The sequence below is a fragment of the Mesocricetus auratus genome, unplaced genomic scaffold (genome assembly GCF_017639785.1).
Source record: "Mesocricetus auratus isolate SY011 unplaced genomic scaffold, BCM_Maur_2.0 Super-Scaffold_100015, whole genome shotgun sequence".
NCBI classification, from domain to species: Eukaryota; Metazoa; Chordata; class Mammalia; order Rodentia; family Cricetidae; genus Mesocricetus; species Mesocricetus auratus.
In genome coordinates, this window is record NW_024429198.1 from 63374029 (window position 1) to 63390670 (window position 16642).

Here is a 16642-nt window from a genome sequence, read left to right on the forward strand (position 1 = left end):
GCACTGGGCAGTGTACGGGGCCTCTGGCAGTGGAACCAGTGTTTATCCCTAGTGCATGAATGGACTTGTGGAACCCATTCCCTGTGGAGGGATACTATTGCAGCCTAGATATACGGAGGAGGACCTAGGCCCTCCCCCAAATGATGAGACAGACTTTGAGGATCCCTCATGGGAGGCCTCACCTTCCCTGAGGGGTGGGATGAGGGGGTTGGTAAGGAGCATGGGAGGACAGGAGGGAGAGGGAACTGGGATTAGTATGTAAAATAAGATTGTTTTTAACTTAAATAAAAACTTATTTTTTTAAAAGTGACTCCACAAAATGTAATGTACAGGAACAGTGGCTGATCAGACGTAACCAGGCGAACAAGATAGATATTGCTGGGTGGCAGGCCAAACATCTTTCCCATCCCTATTTATCTTACCCCAATCCAGTGCAGAAACTAGAAAAGTTTGGACATTCATTTGCGGCCTCTCTTGCAGCTGGGGCGGCCCTAGGTGGACGGATGTTCTTCCGGTGAGACGTGTGGAAGTCTGCTAGGGAGATTCAGTGGAAGCTTTCGCTTTTCGAAAGGGACAAAAAACCAGGAGCTGCTCCTCAGCTCTCCTTCCTGTGTTAATGGAGAATCTGATGCTTGGATCCGAGGCTTCCACGTGTCACGTAGTACGAGGGGAGAAGCCACTGTGCCCAGAACGGCACGGCAGAAGTGCTGGAGGAGCCTGGGAATTGATGATATCTTGGAGCAGCTGTTCTGGCCTTGGACTGCAACCTAAAGACCTGTTGTCCTGGGAGAAAGCTCTGCTCTCTGCTGCTTATTATACTAAATACATCCTAAATTCTCACCTAAGTGGCCAGTCTCATTGCAAAGGACCCTGGGAAGCTCAGCCTTCATTCTAGGCGGCCCTGCACTAGCTGAAAAAGTAGACAGTCTCTCGAATCTAACCGTGTGCTCAGCAGTGGGATCCCAGTTGACATGAGTCAGCTTTGTCTTCTCTAGAAGCTAATGGTTGCAAACCAATTCAGATAAACTAGACTCTCAAATGGAGGGTTCTGGACTCCATATTTTAAAAAAGCACCCCAGAAAATCCTAATGAGAAACCAGGGTTGAGGACCCGAGTTTAATGACTGCGTGCCTGGGGACAAGGTTTTGGGCATCCACCCTCCCTCCTAAACCCGTAGACTGTTGAGCTGCTGAGCTGCGTATCCAGATTGCTGATCAGAGAGGGGCAAGAAGAGCTTACTGGCCATTAGGAGCAGGAAGGGGCCTGCTTCCCCCTGGAGATCAGCGTGATATCAAGTCCAGAGAGACAAGCTTTGTAGAACAGGAGACTCAGTGACATGAGCACTCTGTCACGTTTTCCTGTCAGTCAGGAGAAGCGGCACCCAGGTTCCCTTCCACGTGGCAAAGAGAAATGCCCCCAGGCACCATTTTTCCGTCTGAAAATTGTTTGCTAGTCGATATCTTGCTATGCATAGCCCAGGTTAGCTCTGAACTCACCATGTGCCTGGGCCAGCCTCAAATCTGCTAGCCTCTGCCTCAACCTTTACAAGCGTACATCGCCATAGCTAGGTTTGTTTCCAACATTTTTCTCTTTGTTTTGTTTGTCTGTTTTTGTTTTTGTTTTTGAGACAGGGTTTCTCTGTGTGGTCTTGGCTGTCCCAGAACTTGCTCTGTAGACCAGGATGGCGTTTAATTCATAGAGATCCACCTGCCTCTCTGCCTCTGGAGTGCTGGGTTAAAGGCATGCGTTGCCACTGCCTGGCTTTCCAACATTTTCCTAACAGAACCCTTTCAGGACAGTGAGCTCTCCGCCCTTCCCCAGAGCAGGAAGCATTTCTGCTCTACTGAGCAATAGTCATAGGATTCCTGACCTCATAACTCAGGTATACAAAAAAACGTGACAGTCTGTGTTGTCCATGCTGATTTTTTTGTTTGTTTGTTTGGCTCAGTAGTTGTTTGAGCAGGGTCTGTCTCTGCAGTCTAGAACTGCCCCGGGACTCATTACAAAACCCCAAATGACTACTCTCGGTGTTCCCACCTCAGCCCCCAGACATCAGGACCATGCCACAGGGTCCATGCTCATTCTCTTTCTACAGGAGGCCCCGCCCTACTCAATGGCAGACCCGGAAACAAGCCAGCTCCCGGTAAACCCGATCCACTCCGGGTTTTCTCTTCCTCCTGCTTTGCCCTGAGGAGTTGAAAGGAAACTGAGGAACATCTGGACATCCAGTCCTTGCTTGTCATCTGTCCGTGCTGGCACCCTCTGCCATGTCTTTCTTGTCAGGATCTATCCCTGCTGGCATCCGCGGATGCAACCGAGCTCCCTCTGGCCTCTTCTGTGGGGACTGCACTGACATCTGCCCCGGGGCTACATCCTCCCAGCAGGAAGTATCTCCTGATGGGCTGGACCTCTTTTTGATACTTCTGTGTCGGCCTTAGGCAAGACTGGACACGGCCCTGGCTGCCAAGCTTTGCGGAAGACGCAGAGAACCAGAGAACCGTCTCTGCCCTCTCGGTCTTGCCAAGCTAAGCTTTCACCTCCACTCTCACTAGAGCAGTGGTTCTCAGCCTTCCCCATGCTGCAACCCTTTGATATAGTTCTTCAGGCTGTGGTGACCCCCGACCATAAAATTATCATTATTATTATTATATAATTTACTTTTATTTTATGTGCATGCATGTTTGTGTGAAGGTGTCAGATCTTGGGAGTTACAAGCGTTGTGAGCCGCCATGTGGGTGCTGGGAATTGGACCCGGGTCCTCTGGAAGAGCAGCCAGTTCTCTTAACCACTGAGCCATCTCTCCAGCCCCCATAAAATCATTTTTGCTTCTACTTCGTTAAATGTGATTTTGTTACTGTTATGGACCATAATATAAACATCCGTGTTTTCCAATGGTTTTATGTGACCCCATGAAAGGGTCATTCAGCCCCCAGAGGGGTCAGGATCCACAGGCTGAGAACCACTGCTCTAGAGGCCAGGACAAGGAGCCTCTGATTTTCAGTACTTTGTGGGGGACCCTCTGGGAAGGAAAAGAGATTCCCTCATTCCTGTAAGTTTTCTTTTTCCCCAGCACCCATCCCCATCAGCCTAGACAGGAGCTGCTCCAGGGCAACCCCTGAGAGCCACAGCAGGGAAACCCCTCTGCTCCCTCACCCCCAGCCCTTAGCAAGTCATCAAGGGAGCAGGAAAGATGGAGAGGAGCAGAGGAAGGGCAAAAATGGCTGATTCTTTAATATACATAAATTAATTTAGATTATCAAGTTTATTAATGCATCATGTCTACCAAAACACGTTGAGGAGGTTTTAATGAGGACGGAGCTCCGTAGGCTCGTGTATTTGACTCCAGGGAATGGAACTGTTTGAGAAGGACTAGGAGGTGTGGCCTTATTGGAGGTTTGTCATTGGGAGTGAGCTTCAAGGTTTCAAAACAGTGTACATCCCTACATTTGTTTTCTTTATTTTCTCTTAACCTCCCAATTAAATCTTATATGTAGGTAAGTTTCCACACACCCTCTTCAGAAGATTGCCTTTTGTGCATTTCCATACATTCTCATGGGCTGGTCTTTCTCCCAAACACTGACAGTTTGCTCTGCCTCAGTCACTGCTGTGAGATAACTCTTCATCCTAAGGTTCACACATTGTCTTTTTACCGCCTCTCAAAACTTCTGCCCTCAGGGTACCAAAGGAACCCAATGGGGGTAAATAGGGGTTATGGGAGGTGCTGTGATTTGAACCTGTGCCCCTAAAGTTCATGTGCAGGAGAGTTGGGGAGTAGAACCCTTGAGATCGACTGGGTCATGAATGTTGAGGGGGTTCATAGGTTAATGAGTTGCTATGGCAGCAGTTCTGTTGCGGTGGGCTCTCTCTGGCTTGTTTACGATGTCTTGCTGTCTTAACACAGTCCAAGAATGGAGTCCTGCAAGAGGAATTCTGAGTGTGAGCAAACTCCAGTAAACCAGACCAGAGTCTCGTGACCTCTGTTTCCTCATAGCATGCGTTGCTCTTGGAATGTGCTTTCCTGTCTCTCCCAGGTGTAGGGGACGGAAGTGAGTTTACTTCAGCTGCTGCTGCTGTCCATGCGCCTCTGCGGAGAGACGTGCTTCTGTCACATGCGTCCTGTCCTTGTGACTGCACACTTAACTCAGGTGACTTCTTAACCCTCGGAGTATACATCGTCTGATATTCTGAATAAAGTCGGCTATTGCCTGAGACTTTAGCCAGCCTTATTTTTAGACCCTGCTCCCCCCCCCGCCAGGTTCACACCGCCAATTAGAGAGGTGAAATATTTTACCACACGGTACCCTTCATGTTTTAATACAGAAGGAACTAACTAGAAACTAAGCCATTGTTGACACCATGGTCTTGAACATTCTGTAGTCCCAGCAAGAAGCTGCAGCTGCCTGGTTTCTGATGGTACACATCGTGTACCTACAAACAAGGCCCGAGTCTTCTCCTTCTCTGTCAGTTCCTCTGAAATGACTGTGTGTGTGTGTGTGTGTGTGTGTGTGTTTCCATTTGATGATGTGTGCCCAGTTTTACCTTGGTGAGTCAGACAGAGCTGGTTCACAGTGGTCAGCTCAAGCTGTTGGCAATGGTGACCCACTGTCAGCACACAGTCTCTTCCTGGGTAATTATTCCTATGCATATGATGGGCATGATCCTGCTTCAGAATCCAGAGGCTCTCACGATAGTCCATCCTTCATCCTCCCGCAACTCTTCAGGCACCGGCGGATCAGCATCTGATAAAAACCCACGTGCCAGAGCCTTTTACTCAGCAGCCTAGATGAGGTGTCGAGTCTGCTCTTGTTTGGGGGACACACAAAAGCGGTAGCTTTTGGCTCACTTGGTAAATGGACCCCCATGAGGGCTCAGCTACCTATAAAATGCCAAAAGACGCAGGAGGCATTTCTTAGACACAGGAGAGGCCAGGTGCAACAATTTGACCTGCACAGTAGGACAGCTCAACACGCCACTGAACCCCTAAAAAGTTTCCTGAGGTAGAAGACCACTAAGTTTGTTTGTTTTTTGTTTTTTTTTGTTTTTGTTTTTTTGTTTTACGAGACAGGGTTTCTCTGTTTTGGAGGCTGTTGGTCCAGCCTGGCCTCGAACTCACAGAGATCCACCTGCCTCTGCCTCCGGAGTGCTGGGATTAAAGGCGTGTGCCACCAACGCCCGGCGACCACTAAGTTTTTAGCCAAATTTCTTTCCCAGACTTCAACGCACAAATGTTTTTACCAATAACTCTGAAGCAGTTGAGTATGTCTTGCTTATAAGGTCCAATTAACCCAATGTCATCAGTGGAGGGGCCGGTGTGTTCTTGACTAAGAGACAGCCTGTCAAAATGCCCGTGGCCTATGCTACCCCAGGGGGCTGAAGAAATTACTGCATTCCTGAGACAGGGCAGTCAGAGTGTGCTGCTGTCCGTGTCAGAGAGAGCAGATGGCTTCTGGTGGCTCTTGTGACAGAGGAAGAGGGAAAAGCGTCTTTTTCAGACCAGTAACTGCATACCTCGTATCTGCAGATGTGCTAATTGGCCTAGGCAATGAAACCGCCACACCTGGAATAGCCCTTGCAGCTACAGTCACCACTTGGTTAAGCTCACAAACGTGTGTGCACACTCTCCGAGCCCACCCACCTTCCCCAGGGCCCAGCAGGAGACCTGCAGGAGTGTGTGGGGGGACTCGACGCCTCTGCCTCCCAAGCCCTGAGTTTTGGAGCTGTTTGTTTTGTTTTTATTCCCCTCTCTCTGGGGGATGCAGCACCGTGTCTGGTTACTGTTTCCCCGAGAAGAAAGTCATTCTAATGATGGCTTCCGCTTAGCTCTGCAGCTGGGGGAACCAGTGTGGGGAAGCTGCCAGTGTTTATTTATTTCCCATTCTAACTAAGCATTCTGGGAGCTGGGAAGTAACTGCAGAGTGCACTCGGGGACCCACTAGACCCACCGTGGAAGAGACTTGAGACAAAATTCCAACCACCACCTGCCGCCCTGAATACGCCTCTGTTGTAACTGGAGGACAGTGACATTGGCGTGGCCTGGAACCACTCTGGGGTCCCAGTGTCTAGCAGTCCTTGAAGATATGCTGAGTGCAGTTACCCTAGTGACTGGGAAAATATCCCTCACGTCTGTGTTTCAGTGTGATGGCATCCTCCCTCCAAGGGACTTGACCTCCCCTTTATTCAGAGTGTTTTGTAACTGTAAGGAGGCTCATGTTTGGGAATTAAGAGTTCGTGGCTCTATTTTTATGATTCTAGCTGAAATTTTATTTTCTTGACCTAGAATATTTCTCTGTTTTGTGTGTGTGTGTGTGTGTGTGTGTGTGTGTGTGTCTGTGAGAGAGAGAGAGAGAGAGAGAGAGAGAGAGAGAGTTGTTCTGTCTATGAAGCCAGGTTGACCTTGAACTCATACATCCACATATGAGATTATGGGTGTCATCATTCCCAAATGACTTCAAATTTCTCTGCTTATTCAGATCAAATAAGAATTTATGAGGATTCCTATCTGGTTTGTTTCTAGGAGCCCCACATGGCCATTGCCAAGGTCTATGAAAGTTGGATCATTCCGATTGCTGTTTTGACTCTACTATACATTGCAATCACTATCCTCAGTCTGCCTTGATCAGTTAGCATGGCCACCTGGCCTCTACCATTCATCACTGTTTGGTTTTTACTTCAGTTTCCACCACAAGATCTGGTGGGGGCCCCCTGCACAAACTTCTTTCCCAAACCGTTGATGAAGGGTATACTTCTAGATGCCCCCGGTGTGACTGAGTGTAGGGGTGAGCCCACCATACTGTCCATGCCCAAAGGGGCGGGGACAGAGAGATGGGCACAGGATATTTAAGGAAAGGAAAAGGAAAACCTCGCTCTCTCGGAAGCCTGCCACGCTTCTGATCTCCCAGCTTGTGTGTAAGTGCTTTCTCCTGTTAATAAAAATACTTGACTCCACATTGTATTGGTTCACATACAACTGAGTAGTTCATTTAATTGTTTTTGGTTGGTTTTTGTGTTTGTTTTGTTACTTTTTTTTCTCTGTGTAGCCCTGGCTGTCCTGGAACTCCCTCTGTAGACCAGGCTGGCCTCAAACTCACAGAGATCTGTCTGCCTCTGCCTCCTGAGTGCTGGGATTAAAGGTGTGCACCGCCATTGCCTGGTTTCTTATTTAGTTTTTAGTTTGTGGTCCTAAACTTTACTGTGAAATCCATCTAGATTTAAAGGGGAAGATACAAACCCCGGGAACTCCTGTGAGAGCACAATAATTTCTGAATGCCGCAAGGAGGGAGGCCTCCTGAGCTGCAGAGGGAGCGGGCTGGTGGTTTAAGATGCTCACAAACCAGTGGAAAGCGTCAGAGCTGTCCAAGCCGGCCATGGTGCTCTTCTGATGGTCTTGCCATTCCTGGACCAAAGTACTCCATGACTTCCACAACGTTCAGGCTGTCTTTCACCTTCCCAAAGGCCACATGCTGGCATCCCACCACTCAGTCTCTGTGGCGCAGGTGAAAAGCGGGGAATCATTTGTGTTTGTTTCAGCATTTACCACGGGCAAGAGAGCGGGGACCCGTGCACTTCAGGACCAAGTCCTCAGCCTCATATTTCTGCCTCACTCGCCGCCCGGGCCGTTGTGGCACGTGAAGTCGCCGCCCTGACGCGTGAATCTTGGAATTAATTCCATGAAAGCGGGGACCCTTATACTCAAATGCTTTCCTCCCGGAGCCCCAAGCTCAGAAGTTCTCTGCTGACTTTGGAATCTTGTCTACAAACAGCTCAAAGGAGATGCAGCCAAAGGGTTCACCATTGACTACAATGTTAAAGAACACAGTGGGCTTGGCCAGAGCTGAGACCGAGTGACCACAGGGGCTGCTGCGTGGTTTCTGCAAAGACGGGCAAGGAGCTTGTAAATGCAAAGCTACTGTAGCAATCCATTTTCCTGAAGATTTGGAATCTCCTCTTCTATGTTAAACCAAGAGAGGTCAGGGAGTTTCAATTTGCTAGTTGTCAGCCATTTTTTTGTACCATATTTTAGCCACCTAGCCAAGAAGAGCCCTTTTCTGACTCTTCAAGTTGCAGCACTAAAATGAAAAATCTTTACATAGTACACTCCCACCAAAAATTCTTACTGGGGGCTGGAGAGATGGCTTAGTGGTTTAAGAGCACTGATTGCTCTTCCAGAGGACCCAGGTTCAGTTCCCAGCACCCACATGGCAGCTCACAACCATCTGTCACTCCAAGACCTGACACCCTCACAACAATGCACATGTGGGCAAAATACCAATGCACATAAAATAAAAATAAAAGTTTAAATGTATGAAAAAATTCATACTTGTCTGATTTTATATTACTTCAGCCATTATCCAACACCTTCAATATCCATTCCTGTATATGTTCCCAAAATACTTGTTTATATAAAGCTCAAGTGGTCCTTTTGGAGCACAGCGTGTTCCCTAATGGGTCTGGATTTTGTACCTCACCTTAGGGATGTGCTGGGGCTTGAGCTTGACATGGAGGCCAAAAGCAGAAAGGGGGCCCAAGGAGAATTTGCACCGCTCACCACGGCAAGAGCTGCAGATGCTGTTACAGCTTCTTCACGAGGGCTAACGTCCTCGGATGAGACGGAAAAGCTAATACCACCGTAGGTGGGGAGGCCATCGTCTCGAGCTTGGAGAAACCTCTTCCTCCAGCAAAGAAGACGCATCAGAATTTAAGGGCTCACTATTCCAGGTTCACTAGAGTCTTCACACATGTCGCCACGTCGACTTGACGGATCTTCTATCTCACTCAGTGCCCTCATCTGGAAGTAGACAGTTGGCCTCACTCAGTGCCCTCATTTGGAAGGAGACAGTCTACAAAGCTGGGAGGTGGCTTGTGCCGTAACTCAGGATGGCATTTTGCGTTTGATTTTCAGCAGTTTAAGCCCTGTGCCTACAGAGATAAGGGTGTCTTTCAGGGAGCTCTCTCTAGTGCACCTAGGTGTTCTTGTGCTATTCATGCAATGACTGAGTTAGAGATTTGACCCCTGAGGCCATCCTTTTCTTTTTCTTTGTTCTTTCCTTTTTTTTCTTTTTTTGTTCAATGATTATAGGGCAACCGATCAATGCCACTATATTTATAGTACAAAATTGTTTATAAGTCACAAAGTTCCTTGCTTCTTTTGAAGATATATTATGACAGACATTGGAGAGACGGCTCAGCAGCAAAGAGTGCTGGCTGAAGCCAGATGTGACGGCACACACTGATCCTAGCACCTGGGAGGCAGGGACAAAGCAGAACTCTGTGAGTTTAAGGCCAGCCTGGTCTACATAGAAAGTTCCAGGATGACCAGAGCTGCAGAGTGAGACCCTGTCTCAAAAATAAATAAAAAGAAAATAGAATCCGGGCGTTGGTGGCCCACGCCTTTAATCCCAGCACTCAGGAGGCAGAGGCAGGCGGATCTCTGTGAGTTCGAGGCCAGGCTGGACTGACAACCTCCAAAACAATACAGAGAAACCCTGTCTCATTTAAAAAAAAAAGAAAGAAAGAAAGAAAAAAGAGTGCTTGCTGCATAATCATGAGATCAGAGTTTAGACCCCAGCACCCACATAGCAAGCCAGATATCCCACAGGCTCCCTAAACTCTAGCTCTGTGGGATCTGATGCCTCTTCTGGTACTTACACATAGACACACAGGTATATGTACAAATACTCACACAGACATATATACACGTACAAATAGGTGAAATGAATCTCTAATATGTATTACGATGCTTTCATGCACACACGTAAAATGTACTTTGATCATATTCACACACATCCATTTCCTACTTCTTATAGGTGATTGGCTATATAAGTCCAATGGAGACATTTTGCATATCTTTATATACAGTTCATGCCGTGAACTGTCTCGGTTGCCTTTACTGCTGGAAATGCAGTGGCTGCCATCTTTAACAGTAGCCAGACTCCAAAAGCAGTTCCAGAAACCCCAGAACTGACCCAGAAAACATATCCTTTAAATTCTCTTCCTTTAGAACCACTCTTGAACTAGATTACTTCGCATTTTCCAGAGAAATAAAACCCATAGGCTAGACAGAGATGCACACACAAAGAAATGTCCTACAGGAACTGACTCATGCACTTATGTGGAGTGAGACACCCCACGACGTGCTGTGTGCACGCTGGAGAAGCAGGAAAGCCGGGGTGTAATTCAGCCTGAGCATGAAGACCCGAGAATGAGGGACACGCTCATTCGAGCCTCGGTCCGGATGCCTGCGAAGCAGGAGACCAATGCGCAAGGCCAGGGGGAGACAGACGTCTCCACTTGGGCGAAGAGAACCAATCTACTCTTCCTCCACCATTTCTAGTCGTGGACTGGATGCCCGGTTACCTGGGAGACGCCATTAGCTGCTCTCAGTCCCTGAAACACCCCCATGGACGTCCAGGCACGTTTACACATACAATTAACCATCACAGACAACAGTAATCATGCCTGACTCAGAGGACAAAAGGCTGTGGTGGTTACGATTCTAGAACACAATTCAGGAACAAGGATGCCAGCTCCCTAAACCATGTCATGTGGGTCACTGCTGGTAGTTCTCTCTCGTGTTCCATTAGAAGACTCCTCTGTCATGAAAACGTTCCGAGATGCCAATCTGTGTAGTCAATCAACTGACAACACTACAAAGAAGCCAATCCACACCTTCCCTGCCTCTGTGCTTGTATTTAACAGCTGTTAAATATCATTTTAAGGCACCCCAGGCAGACAATGACATCAGACAACACGAATCTTGTTCCACAAATGCTTGAGTTTGCAACAATTGAAGCCATTGGGAACTATGCATAAAGATGATAAGGACTCATTATATGGGTCTACTCATCTTTTTTAGAAGTTAAGCCATAGGGCAAAACCCTAGTTTGGATAAATAATGGGAAAAAAAGGTCACAGGACAACTTACTAAAATCATGCAACATTATACCACTGAGAGAGAAATAAGTATATCATGTGCCCGAGTCAGTGGCCAAGGGTTACCTCAGTAACTCATTCCCTCAATTAGTCAATGAACTTCAGAGGCACAAATACCAGAGATCAGTGATTTCTTCTGCTGTGTATTAATCACAGAGCGAAGCTCCCTGAAGATTTCAGTCTTTTGACTTTTGTCTGCTACTGAAGAGTTGCTTTCCTATGACATGGATTTCATGATCTGAAGGGTAATTATACCAGGATCCCATTACAGCAGGGCCTAGACCCAAGTTCAGGGACCTGGCCTCTTGTTCAGCAGCTGAGCCGGCACATGTCCTGGCAAGGCCTAGCACTCTCCAGAAGACGGTGAGGTAAAGCAGCTGAAGTAATGCAGGACTGGGGGCAGAATGATTTTGTTTTGCTGTCTACCTTTCCAAGAACCAGGAAGTTGGGCAGGTCCCAAGGAGAGGTGGCTCACACACATAGTCTCATCACTCAGGAGGCTGAGGCCAAAGGATCACCGTCAGTTTGAGGTCAGCCGGCTACTTATCTCAAACAAAACAAAGAGCCCAAATCACTTTCTTTTTTATTTTTGTGCTTTTCAAGACAGAGTTCCTCCGTGTAGCCTTGGCTGTCCTGAAACTCTCTGGCCTCAAACTCAGAGACGTCCCTGCCTCTGCGTCCCAAGGGCTGGGATTAAAGGTGTGCGCCACCACACCTGGCTACCTCCTTTTCTTTCAAACTCCCAAATACTAACCTCCACGCGCAGAAGGAACACAGCAAAGTAGGCTTGGAGGTTCTTTGGGTAAGGAGACTACTTTAGGCACTTTTTTTCCCCCAATGCCTTCCAGAAATTTCTAGCACTTAACAATTACATACCAAACGCCTGTTTAGTAAGTTAATACCATGTTGCCACTGATGTTGCATGGGATGGTTTATTTTAATTTATTCCGGTTTAAGCAAGCAGCCATGAGGTGGCCACGTGCATGGAAGGATGTCTTTTTTCTTTTTTGAACAATGCCACATTTATAAACCTGTCTAAGAAGTCCTTAAGTTTCTGAATTTTCCACGCCTTTAATGTAAATGTCTGTAGCCCAGAGCTGAAAGCCCAGGGTAGGCTCTGGCACTTCATTCACAACAAGTAACCCAAGTGGTTCTGATGTGGGTGTATCTCCGGTGACCACTATCCACAAGAATACTGTGACACAAACCCACTTCTGCATCTCAATGGCAGGCAACAGTAACCATCTTCTCACCCAGATCCCTGAAGAGTCGTGAAAACCCAGCTTACATAGTTTGGATGGATCCCAAGATGACAATTGTGCTCTGATCCTCCTTGAGCAACTGTTTCTATGGGCCGTTCTCCTATTTGAGAAGGACAGACATTCAAGACAGCAAGCCAGTCCCCCAAGCAAGCAACCTCCACCCACAATTTGTATACTCCTCCTATACTTGTCCAAGAAAGTACCCTGGCCCAGGACAGAGTCAGTGCAAGAATAATATACTTCTTTCATGGGATTTTGAAGGGGAAGTAACTTAATTAGGAAGCTGCTTGATGATCTATCACAAGGTTGTACAAAAACCTTGCTAGAGCTTCTCCGACCATTAGAGGAGGTGAATGTAAGGCCGATTTTTTTATTTAGTTAGTTATGCAATAAACATTTATGAGTGACTACCAAATGCCAGGCAGACAGATAATTAGTAATTGTCTGTAAAGAGTCAAGTCCAGAGACATATAAGTAAATAGATAATTACAAAGGCCATGTTCGTGATATCATATAATAGAAGCGACAGAAGTGATTGTGAAAATCCAAGACGATCCAGGGAAGCACAAGGAATGCTCTCTGTGAGCCAGAGATGATAAAGAATCTTTAAAATGTAGGGCATACAAGAATCAGATTGTAAAATGAGGCCCAGTTCCTATTACTCACAAAGACATAGCTGCAAGTGAGTCCTGCCAGGTGCTGGACTCACCAGCTGTGAGAGCATCAATGACTGAAGAAGTCTCAACCACGACTCCTACTGGCTCAGCCTGGAGCACTACTCAGTTCTGGGTCTCTTCAAGATGTTGGTAAAATTCAGAAATGCACTGCTTTATATAGGATAGCCATATCAAGAAATTATGCATTTCATATAGCCATCTTAATATCTTAAAATACATATAAACATTAACAAAACCTCTGCATTCCTAGGCCCTAACAATAGCCAGTATTTGCCTTGGAGAGGGAGAGGCAGGATTTGGGGATGAGGTGCTACTGAAAGTGTTTTGGGGTCTATCTGTACCATTTGAAGCTGTCCTTCTCACCTCAGTAGAAATCTCCAAGCAGTAGGAGTCTTGAAATAAAGGGCTGGCAGGAGGGCAGGGCACGTGACGGCTTTGGGAGTGTGCAGATGTGGCCAGCCTGTCACCTCTTAGGAGAAGAGAGAGGAGGAGGGGGTATAAACGGGCAACATGAAGACTGCTCCATGGCATGGCTAAGGGGACGGTTTTTATTGTAGACGTGAGAGAGCAGCTAGGGGCATCCGGAGGAGTCCAGAGCAGGGAGAGAAGGAAATAGACTGGACCCAAGAAGCAGGAGCAGAGAAGAGAGATGGAGAAAGAGGAGGGGGGGAGAGAGATGGAGAGAGAGGGGGGGGGAGAAAAGGAGGGAGATATGGAGAGATGGAGGCTAATAGCCTTTTGTCCTTTCTGCCAGTGATAAGGGAAATGGCCCCTTTTGGTAAATTACTGGCTTCACAAGTTCCTGAGGAATGCTGGCAGAAATAAAAACCCACAAGGCCTTTAAGATGCCAGGATTAATCCCACCACTCAGAGGCAGGCAGATTTCTGAGTTTGAGGCCAGCCTGGTCCTACAGACTAAGTGTCAGGACAGCCAGAGCTATACAGAAAAACTGTTTTAGAAAACAAACAAACAAACAAAAAAGACAAAAACAAACAAACAAAAAAAACCACTGTGTGGTGGTGTGGAATGTCTTTACAGAGGCAGGCAGATCTCCATGAGTTGGAGACCAGCCTGGTCTACAGAGCGAGTTCCAGGACAGCCTCCAAAGCCACAGAGAAACCCTGTCTCAAAAACAAAACAAAACAAAACAAAAGATGCCAGGCGTTTGTCTCAGGTCCCGAGTGGAGGAAGGAGCTGGAAGCTGGACATCTTCATTACCTAGTCAAGGCTCACTCCCTATCTGTCAACCTACCAGGGAATCTGACTAACTCAATGCGTCAGTTATACGGAGGACATTGCAGTTCACCGAGAAAGGTAGGCATGAAAAAGAAGCTTGTGGGAGAAGGTGGAGATCTTTGTGGAGAAGTTTACTCTGAGAGCCAAGCAAAGGCTCCCTGAAGAGGAAGGATTCTGTCCCACCTGGTCCCACAGCTGCTTTGCCCCAAATAAACACACAAACTGGTGGCCGACAGCTAGGGCTTCTTATTGGCTAGCTCTGTCTTAATTATTAACCCAAAGCTGCTAATCTATGTATTTCTACATGGCCTCATCTTACCAGAGAACACTGGCACATCCTATCCTCCCGGTCTCTACATGGCTTCTCCTCCTAGAAGCTTCTCTCTCCTGCTTCTACCCAGCATTCTCCTCACCTCCTAGACCTGCCTATCTTCCCGCTTCTACTGGCCACTCAGTGTTTTATTCATCAACCAATAAGAGAAACATATACAGAAGAATATCTCCCCGTCAGCACCCAGTACAAATCTTAGGCCTGAACTGAGGCTGCATTTCTCTGCCCAGGAAAGGCTTTCCAGTATTTCACTACACATGTGCAACAGAAGCCAACCTACGGACAAAAGATGCTTAATGTTCATAACTTACCTCCGGAGAAGCATCTCAGCAAACAGGGATGCCGGTTCTTTCCCGTGCTCTAGGGTTCGAACCCACAGATGGCTCTGATACACCCTGACCCCTCGTTTCACTACCTAGAACACCACGCTGTGTGATTTGTTACGGAAATGTTTACACCTGGAGGGTCAAACAGGGAAGGACTTGGAAGCACTGGTTGTGTGTGGTGTGCAGGGCTCAGCCGGGAAAAGGACCGCGGGCATGGAGACAAGGGAGAGCAGGCTGTGAGGATCACCGCTGAGGTCCAGGCGGGTAGAACCTCAGCTCCCCCAAACCCCCTGCTCTCGGTCCCTCACCTGCCTGTTTCTCTCTCCCTCTGATGTGGTCCAGGGTTTGAGGCCATAGCAGGCAGCCAGGCTCAGCATCCAGGGCTGCCAACCTCCACGGGCACCAAGCTCCGGTTCCCTTGGGAACAGAGTCTGCACCTGGCCCTTCAGCGCGAGGAGCAGAGGAGGACAAAAGAGCCTTTGACTGAGATTCTGAAAAGGGGCGCCCTGGGACCAGGGAGCTCCCCTCTCCCGAAACAAAAGCTGTCCACTCAAGCCCACCTTCTGCCTAACCAGCGGCCCTCCTGGAAAACCCTTCTCCCCTTTGTCTCTTTGCGTCCCACGGCTCCCAGGATCGGCCTGCTCCATCTGTCACATGGGGAAGGGGAAGTGCTGACTGTGCATCCTTTTACTCAGTCCCCGAGGCTGAGCCGACAGTGCCAGGGCAGAATCCAGACGCTTGAGCTGCAGCGTTAGCCGGGCTGGGGGGGAGGGGGTTCTAGAATGAGGAGGACAAGAGCCCCAGACAGGAACCGGCTGCTCCTGCCCTGCACCAATTTCTGGGGTGAAAAGGATGGAGGGAGGGAGGTGTGGAGGCACTGAGGATGAACTCCTTTCAGGCAGCACTGATTTTTGGCCTGCTGGTACCCAAGTGGTTTTGGGGGGGGGCTTTGCTTTGATGTCTGAATACTGCTGTGAATTTCACCAGGAGCAAGTTACACAGGTCAAAACCTGCATCTTGCTGTCTCCAGGATTTAGCTTTTGTTTCCAATCTGCAGAAGAGGCACGTGGGTGTGGAGATGCAAACTGCTAAGCTTGTCAACAGCAGTGCCTTTGAAGGTCAGGCAGCAGAAAAGAACTCTAGCCTAGATACACAATTCAAAAAACCCTTAGACGTTTAACCCCGATGGGTCAGAGGATGGAAAGGAAGAAAGACGGATGGGATAATCAGTTAATGAACTATGAAGAGGAGAAGACCAGTTCGTGTTTTCAAATACATTTTAAACAAAAACTTTAACTCAAATCCCGTCAGTTCTCCTGGGTGCCTCCACACCCTACCACAAACCCCAAGCTAGCAGAAACAGCGGAAACTGCGGTGACTTCTCTCTGTGGTCCTCCCTCTTAGCCCAAAGCTTTCTCCACCTTGTGTTAATCTCACCGCTCTGGTCGACAGCATAGGCCATGGCGTCTCTTCACAGCAACAGAAACCCTGACCAAGACAGTCCCTAATTTTAGTTCTCTCACTCCAACACACCACGCCATCCACAGCTGTCCTATTTACCTTGCCTAACAAGATCTGTACCCCTGGGGCTGGAGGGATGGCTCAGAGGTTAAGAGCACTGACTGCTCTTCCAGGGGTCCTGAGTTCAATTCCCAGCAACCACATGGTGGCTCACAACCATCTGTAATGAGATCTGGCGCCCTCTTCTGGCATGTAGGCAGAACACTGTATATGTAATAAATAAATATATCTTTAAAAAAAAAAGATCTAACCCCTAACCCCTCGCCTTTTCCCAACCTCTAACCTCTGTGGGTCTACGGATTATAGCTTGGTGGTCATTGACACAACAGCTAATATCCACATATAAGTGATTACATATG

General features: G+C 47.8%; 1 long non-coding RNA gene across 1 annotated transcript; it reads right to left on the minus strand.

Moving 5' to 3' along the window:
* Nucleotides 1-3213: 3213 nt before the first annotated feature.
* On the minus strand, nucleotides 3214-15406 carry LOC121144388. Its single transcript, XR_005881746.1, has 2 exons — nucleotides 14748-15406; nucleotides 3214-4739 (listed from the first exon to the last, which is right to left on the minus strand). It is a non-coding gene; the product is annotated as an uncharacterized LOC121144388 (long non-coding RNA).
* Between the last annotated feature and the right edge of the window lie 1236 nt (nucleotides 15407-16642).